This window comes from Asparagus officinalis, chromosome 8 (assembly GCF_001876935.1).
Source record: "Asparagus officinalis chromosome 8, Aspof.V1, whole genome shotgun sequence".
NCBI classification, from domain to species: Eukaryota; Viridiplantae; Streptophyta; class Magnoliopsida; order Asparagales; family Asparagaceae; genus Asparagus; species Asparagus officinalis.
The window spans coordinates 81,721,031-81,729,428 of record NC_033801.1 but is presented as its reverse complement, the minus strand read 5'-3'; the positions used below and the strand labels follow the sequence as shown (position 1 = coordinate 81,729,428).

General features: G+C 37.4%; 1 long non-coding RNA gene across 1 annotated transcript; it reads right to left on the bottom strand.

The window, feature by feature from the left end:
* Positions 7,193–7,765, bottom strand: LOC109819729. Its single transcript, XR_002241596.1, has 2 exons — positions 7,663–7,765; positions 7,193–7,483 (listed from the first exon to the last, which is right to left on the bottom strand). It is a non-coding gene; the product is annotated as an uncharacterized LOC109819729 (long non-coding RNA).

The window sequence follows — 8,398 nt, the reverse complement described above, 5'->3', positions numbered from 1 at the left end:
TTTAATGAGATCAGGATGAACCCATAGGATTTCGTCGTTTGGGACTTGTGCCAGATTGTTCGCTGTGAAAATTACCTTCATTGAATTCATTGTTATCTCAAGTAATTGCTTTTTGGTTACAAAAGATCCGGTCTTTTTTAGATCCGGTTACAACGAAATCAAAGAAAAAGAAAAAGATTACAACTTTCCTTTCGAACGAATCACGAGCTCCTGTTTTGCGGTCGCTCACTTGTGTGGGTTCTTTGCCAACGCCGGGGTTAATCCGTGGACCACCGCGCGATCTAGATCCGGTCGGATCTACACGATTTGACGGGTATTATTTCACGAAGGAAATAATAGCCGGGGGGGATTAATTCACCAAGGAAATAATCGCCCTTAGTTCTCGGGATCAAAGGCCAAGCTTTGATCCGGAGTATGATCTCGTGTAGATCTCAGATCTGATCTCTCTCTCTCGAACTCCTGCCTTTTGTGGTGTGGATGCTCGCCGAGAACCAGATCTGAATGTTCAAGTCCTCAAGTCTTCAAAACTCCAAGCTCAATTCTCAATTCGGCAGAGTTTTGGCTCTCAAAGTTCCAACCTCCCCAAATGAACCAAGGGGGGCCTATTTATAGGCTCTCAGATCTGTGCCCGGGCACAGATCTGACCGGCCACCTATAGGTGGCTAGGCCACCTAGCCACCTAGCCACCTATAGGTGGCTAGGCTTTGGCCGAGCCACCTATAGGTGTTGTGGTTTTTGCCGTCTTGTCCGGTCTCGTGGTTGATTCGGACTCTGATTTGTTGATCTGATTTAGCAGTAAATCCGATTCCTGATTTGGCAGTAAATCCACTTCTGAGTTCGAATCCGAAACTGATCTTGATTCGATCGTGATTCGTCCGAGTCCGCCCTTGGTTGGATGACTCGTTGACTCTTCAACCCGTTAGCTTGATTCCGCACGCGAGTGGATTTATTCCGTTGTTTGCGTGCGGTTCATTAGCTTCGTAGCCTCGTTAATCCGCTTCGTCGCGTATCGCTTGACTTCGGCGTTGTGGACTAACAATCGTGTCTGCATATGTCGCCCGATGGTCGGTTCGTCAAATCGGCGTTGTCGAGCTGTGTTAAGGGACCTATAGGCAGTTTTATACGCCTACAGTACTATAATGTGGGATATCTCACATGATGAGTATCATGATGTACTCTCTTTTTATATTTGGTGGATGAATAAAATCTCTTTTTCATTGAAAAAAAAACATGAAAGTAAAAGAAATAACATAATTACTTGGCCATACGTCTTTGGAGCACAAAGCTATCTTCGTTAATATAGAAAATTTTGAGTGATTTCGTAGAAAGAGAGGAAGCTTCTTCGAAGAATGGACGAAAGTGGTAGATAACAAACAAAATCCAGAAACAAGTGGGCATGTGTAATATTTACCATTGGTAGTGTCTACTCAAGATGAATTGGGCTTCAAGAGTTGTCAATGAGTCGCACCATTAATTAGCAAACTAGTAATAGGCCAATAATATTGCTCAATATTGCGCTTGTTTATTATGCTATACTTTGGCCATTAAGCTATTAAAAAAACCTAATATTAAGTCAACTATGCAACATGATTATGCCTTTTGAGCTCTCAAATAGCTTACAATGATATCAATCCACTGCAAAGGCTCCCAAATTTTAGCTTTCCAATAGGCTGAAACTCCAGTCTGGAATCTTTACTTCTGACGGTCAACTCAAGCAATACATTGAAAAAAGGTTGAATAATGAATCCACCAGCAAGTTTTGAGGCTCATTACAAGATAACACATAATTAAACTATCTAATATTAAGTCAACTATGAGAAATAAAGGCTCAAGAAATATAGATATATTAGTTAGTGGGCTAACTGCGGCATCCATTAGCTGCAAACGCCAACATAAGTCCTATATTAAAACCATTGGATAAAAAAAAGATATAATAGTAAAATAGAATAAAGCATTCTTGGTTAGGTGAAAGTGATCACTGGGCTAACCTCCAATCATACAAGACTTAAACCACTTCTAGTAGTTGCATAAAATGGAGTCCAGAGTGGAAATTGACGAGCACCATGCATGTATGATGAAGATGACAATGTTAAGGTGTCCTATTGGAGCATCACGTACGTTATCAAAATGAAGTAAATTAACCCTGAGCGGATTGAATAATATATACCTATTTACGTACATATTTGGGCTTGGGCTGGTCTGCATGATGGACCCATGATCACAGTATTGGATAGTTTGAGTTTATATATTCAGCTAACGGATGCAATAATGTTTTGTTTCTATATGAAATCAGTATCTTAATGCCATTTCTTCAATTAGAACAGAGAGCAGTACTAGAAACAAACCGATATACATACAATGACCTGTGCAGTTGGTATGAAAGTGATCTCTCACCGTGGACCCAATAGACCCAAAAATGATTATCCTTATTAACTCACGAGTCTATGTGTTTAATAACATGTGTATCTAACTCTTTTTTTTTTCACCGTGAAAACAAATCTTCATCGCATATATTTTTAGACCAAATTGTTACAGTAAACATGGTGGCTAAAATCTAGATCAGAAAACAATAACCAAAATAAAATCACAAGAAAGATCATAAGCACAAACACGAGGATATACGCGGTTCGTAGTAAGTCCTACGTCCACGGGCAACAGCAAATAAATTCACTAAATCAGAAATGTTAGAATAAGTACACAATCGAGTGGAAATAATTGCAAAGAAAACAAACATGAACTAGTAGAAAAATGATCAACCTAGACGGAAAAAACCGTCTAGGTTGCCCCTGAATTCCGTCTAAGTAGATCACTCTAGATAGAATTTCGTCTAGGAAAGTTCGTCTAGGATATTTCCGTCTAGGTTGACTCAACCTAGACGGATTTCCATCTAGGTTGATCCAACTAGACGGAAACCAACCTAGACAAAATTCAAAATTTCGTCTAGGAAGCAACCTAGACGGAAATTCTGTCTAGGATGCGGCTACAATAGTTTTTTTTTACAGAATCTACTTTGCACGACATATAATATCACATGTACATGTGCACAATATTGCACAACACAACACTAAACCAAGGTGGTGCACACTTTGTAATAAAGTGGGGCATGAGACTGTTCAGTGTAGGAGAAATGTAAGAAAAATATGGGTACCTATCAACAGGCTCAATGCACAAGCTCCTAATAAAGTGCAACATGCTGGTGTAGATGCACATAATCCTAATTCTGAACATGAGCAGGATGATAATATAAAGTCTAAACATGTGCAGGAGTCTAAACATGCACAGGACAAACAAGCACAAGATGGTTCAATTTATCCACAGGTTCTAGCAGATATTTCTGTGGTAAATGTTTCTGGTACTGTTGCACATAATTCAAAACATGCACAAGATGGTCTAAAACATGCACAGACTCAGCTTGAGCAGGAGACTGCAGGTTCTGTGGCAGAAACTTCTGGTTTAGCTGAACAATTTGTTCAACAGGAAGAGGCACATGATTTTCAGTCTTCTCCTACTGTCAATGTCACTGGATTTACAAGTGTTGCTAAAACTAAAACTGCTAGAAAAATCCAAACTAATATGCCTGGTAACATAATTCAGGCTTCACATTTCTCAATCTTGGCTCATCAGGTACTTGATTTAGACCCCTATAGTATTGATAGGGGTGGAGTATATCAATAAATGCATCTGGCAATATGGAACATCAGAGGATTTAATAAATCCTCTAAGCATTTGGTTGTTAAGCAGTTCATCCAGGACTATAAAATTTCTTTTCTAGCTCTTTTAGAAACCAAAGTGGCTGCTGAGAAAATGAAGATTATAGCTACTAAAATTGCAAAGGATTGGAAATGGTCCTCTAATGTGCAGTACTCTACAAATAAAGCCAGAATTTGGGTGTTATGGGATAGTCATTATATCTCTGTTCAGAATATAAATAGTTCTGAACAATTTATGACATTCAAAGTGGAATCTAAAGATGGAAGGCTAGCCTGCTTTCTCACAGTAGTTTATGCTCTTAATCAAATGGTGGGAAGGAGGGATCTTTGGCAGGATCTTTTGGCTTTTAAAAGGACTGTATCAGGCCCTTGGTTAGTAGGAGGAGACTTCAATGCTATCCTCAATGGTGAGGAGAAAATGGGAGGTGCACAAGTATCAGATGCAGAAGTAGAGGATTTTCAGAATTTCATAGTTTCAAGCCATCTTAAACATATTAAATCCACAGGTTGGCTTTTTACTTGGAGCAATAAGCAGGATGCACATACAAGAATCTGGAGCAGATTGGATAGAATGCTAGTGAATGAAGACTGGGTTTTTTAATATACATCCAGTCAGACAGAATACTTAATGCCTCTTTGTTCTGATCACTCTCCAGGTCTAATAACAATTTGTGATGAACAAATTGATGGCAAGAGGCCATTTAAATTTTTTGATATGTGGGCCAAGCATCCTGATTTCCTGTCAATTGTCAGATCAGTTTGGGAACAACAGGTACAGGGCTATAATATGTACAGGTTCTATATCAAGCTCAAAAAACTTAAACCTGTTCTCAGAGATCTGAATAAGAGGCACTTCATGAACATTAGTGAGCAAGTTACTAGAGCTAAATTTGAGTTGTATGAAGTGCAATCTCAGCTTAGCTCTGACTTGTTTAACTGAGCTCTGATTTCTAAAGAAAAAGAATGTATCAAGAAGTACACACACTTATTTGATTGTGAAAACTCTTTCTACAGACAAAAAGCTAATATCAGTTGGGCACTGCATGGGGACAAGAGCACGCAATACTTTCATTCTGTTATGAAAAATAAGAGGCATCATAATAAGGTGTTGTCTTTAATTTCTCAAAATGGTACCAGGATCTCTGATCAACAAAGCATCATCTCAGAGTTTGTTGAGTATTACAAAAATCTGCTTGGATCTATAGGTCTCACAACAGCACCTAATCCAGAGGTTATCTTACAAGGGCCAGTCCTCTCTCCTATCCAACGTAATGAGTTGAGCAAGCCTGTTACTAGGGATGAGATCAGACATGCTGTATTTACAATGCCTGATGGCAAAGCTCCAGGCCCGGATGGATTTAGTGCCTCCTTCTTCAAATCTGCCTGGAATGTGATCAAAGAAGACTTGTTTATGGTTATTGAGGAATTTTTTGTTTCAGGTAAGCTCCTGGGCACTCTAAATACAACTTCAATAACTCTGGTGCCAAAAATTCTCAGTCCAAATTCAGCCTCAGACTTCAGGCCTATAGCTTGCTGCAACGTTATTTACAAAATCATTACTAAGATCATTGCAAATAGGATACAAAAAATCATGGGTTATTTGATTAATGACGCTCAAAGCGCTTTTGTTAAGGGGAGGCTCATCTCAAGTAATTTTCTTTTAGCCCATGAATTAATCAAACACTATGGAAGGAAGCATATTTCTCCGAGAGCTATTATTAATGTGGATCTTAGAAAGGCATTTGATACAATAAATTGGGGCTTCATCAAATATATGTTAGTGGGTATGGGCTTCCCTGAAATTATGGTTGGTTGGATTTGGGAGTGTATCACCACCCCAAAGTTCTCTTTGTCTCTAAATGGTGTTTTACATGGCTACTTCTATGGAGCAAGGGGGCTGAGACAGGGAGATCCATTATCTCCCTATCTTTTTGTTCTAGGCATGGAGTACTTGTCCAGGAGGTTATCCATGCTCAGGGATGATAATTTGTTTAAATTCCATCCAAAGTGTTCTAGGCTGAAGTTAACTCATCTGATTTTTGCTGATGATTTGTTGCTGTTTAGCAAGGCTGATTTAAGTTCAATTACAAGGTTACAAGCATGTTTGCAAGAATTCTGCCAAGTCTCGGGCTTGGAAGCTAATCTTGGCAAGTGCTCAGTCTATTTGAGTGGAGTTGATGACAATTTAAGAACTCAAATATGTACGTTCCTAGGCTTTTCGGAGGGGACTTTGCCAATGAAATATTTGGATCTGCCACTAACAACAAGGAAGCTATCTCACCTTGAATGCTCCTCACTAATCAGTAAAATTGCTGATCAGTTTCACAGTTGGCAGTAAAATAGGAAGTTATCTTATGCTGGGAGAATTCAACTGATTAAATCGGTTATTCTTGGGGTTCAAACATTTTGGGTTAGCAGCTACATCTTGCCGATTAAAGTCCTTGAAAAAATTGACAAGCTGTGTTCATCTTTCCTATGGGGTCAAAAAATTCATCTAATCTCTTGGCATACAGTTTGTTTGGAGAAGAAAAAAGGTGGTTTAGGTCTCTTTTCGGCTAAGACATGGAATCTTGCTACGGCTGTTAAACTCCTGTGGATGATTCACCAAAAGAAGGACTTGTTATGGATCAAATGGATACATGGCCACTACCTACAACATTCTAACATTTGGCAAGTTCAGCATAGGGAGGGGGATTCTTAGATGTGGAAGCAAATTCTCAAAGTTAGAAGTATGTTGATTACTAAATTTGGCAATTCTGAAAGCTTGATGAACACTTTGGATGGCTGCTGTGTAAATGGTAAAATTCAGATGACTCTGATTTACAATGCTTTATCTCAGCCGAATAATTCAGTTGACTGGGCTTATACTACATGGGGGAAAATTGAACTATCCTAAGCATTCATTCATCCTTTGGCTTGTTAATCATTCTAGACTCCTCACTCAGGAAAGATTGTGTCGGTTAAGAATGCTGGAAACCAACTGCTGTATCCTGTGCTCTAACCAGTTGGAAAATTGCATACATTTATTTTTTGAATGCTAATACTCGGCTGAAGTATGGAATAAAGTGATGGACTGGATTGGTTTCACTTGGAGAACGTGTGATTAGAACTTACTCATTCATTGGTGCACCTGTAATCTGAGAGGCAAGGGGTTTAAGAAGGACCTGAAGAGAATGGCTCTCTCTGCTGCTGTATATTCCATTTGGCAAGAGAGAAATGCCAGGATTTTTCAAGAGAGAGCTAGGGGGATTGATGATCTCCTTCGAGTAATAAAACTCTCCATTTACTCTAAAATTCTGAATGATAACATTCCTGTATATATGAGGGAAACTTTAGAGAAGTTGTAGTGTCTATTTTTTGTTTACCAGGTAGCCTTAACCTGGTTCTTTGATGTACTATACTTTTTCAAATTGCTGATGAATGAAAGATTTAATTCATTGATCAAAAAAAAAAATATTACACAACACCAAATTATATTCATATCCAACACAATCTAATTATATTTTAATATCAAATCCAATTATATTCAAATAATACATTCACCAAAATACTAGAGCGATACATAAATTGGTTACATAGATAATAACTAATTTTCTATTTATATATTTATTTAAAATTGGAATGAAATGAGATATATTTATAATCTTTTTACATTCTTCTATCCTCTATCCCCTGCTTGTGATATTCTACCCCTTCTCAAAGGCTTCCCAAACATGGATGTTCAGCTGCTTGAATTCTATTGCTTGTCCGTTTAATCTGTACTGGTTGTCCCCCTATAAAGTAAATATGTAAACAATTCATATATTTTAAAAACAAAAAATAACTAGAACTTGATGAACTTTACATAATTTATAGTTTACAGTATTACATATGTAAACTATTAATACATATATTAAAACAAAGAAATAAATGTATACATTTAATTGTAAAGTGAAATTATAGTAGTACTTACTTTGATTTAAAAGTTACAGGAGGAGTGTCGGTTCCATCCAATACATAAAGTATTAACCCTTCACCACTTGGAATTTTGCAATCATGGACAACCTTTGCCATATCCAGGGGAAAAAATTCTTCACATTTTAAGCTTACATCTTGAGTCAAAAAGAACAAAATTAGCACATTTGAGGAAAATATGCTCACCTGGCAGATGATGTCACAAACTTTCCCTTCTTCAAGCTCCTTTAAAAGTAATAAGCTTACAATTAACTAACAAATAATACTAATCAAAATAGAATTAAAAAATAGAACTAAGAGTGGGAAATATGAAGAAACTATGCCACAAAGCATTTTATTAGTCAATAAAGACAATGTCTAGCAAAAAAACAACTACAAGCTCAGGAGTATTAATTGAACAATTTTCACAACATCATGCATAACTGATTGAGGATATAGTTCTCAACATATTGAACAAAGAAAAAGGACCTGGAGCCCGCCCAATATTTTGCATAAAAGCTTTTGTCGGTTGTGCTAATGATTTCATGTCACTTGATAGTAAAAAGGGCAACGAGCATAAGAGGAAAAAAAAAAAAAATCTAGAGATGAATGTTCCAAAATGATTCATTGTGTGCTGACAAGAAAATCATGCTGACATATTCTCCGAAAATATTACCACATGCATAAAACAAAATAAACACTTACAAGAATAAAGGTAAAAGTATAATTTTTTTGGTAACAAATAGAAAAGGCCT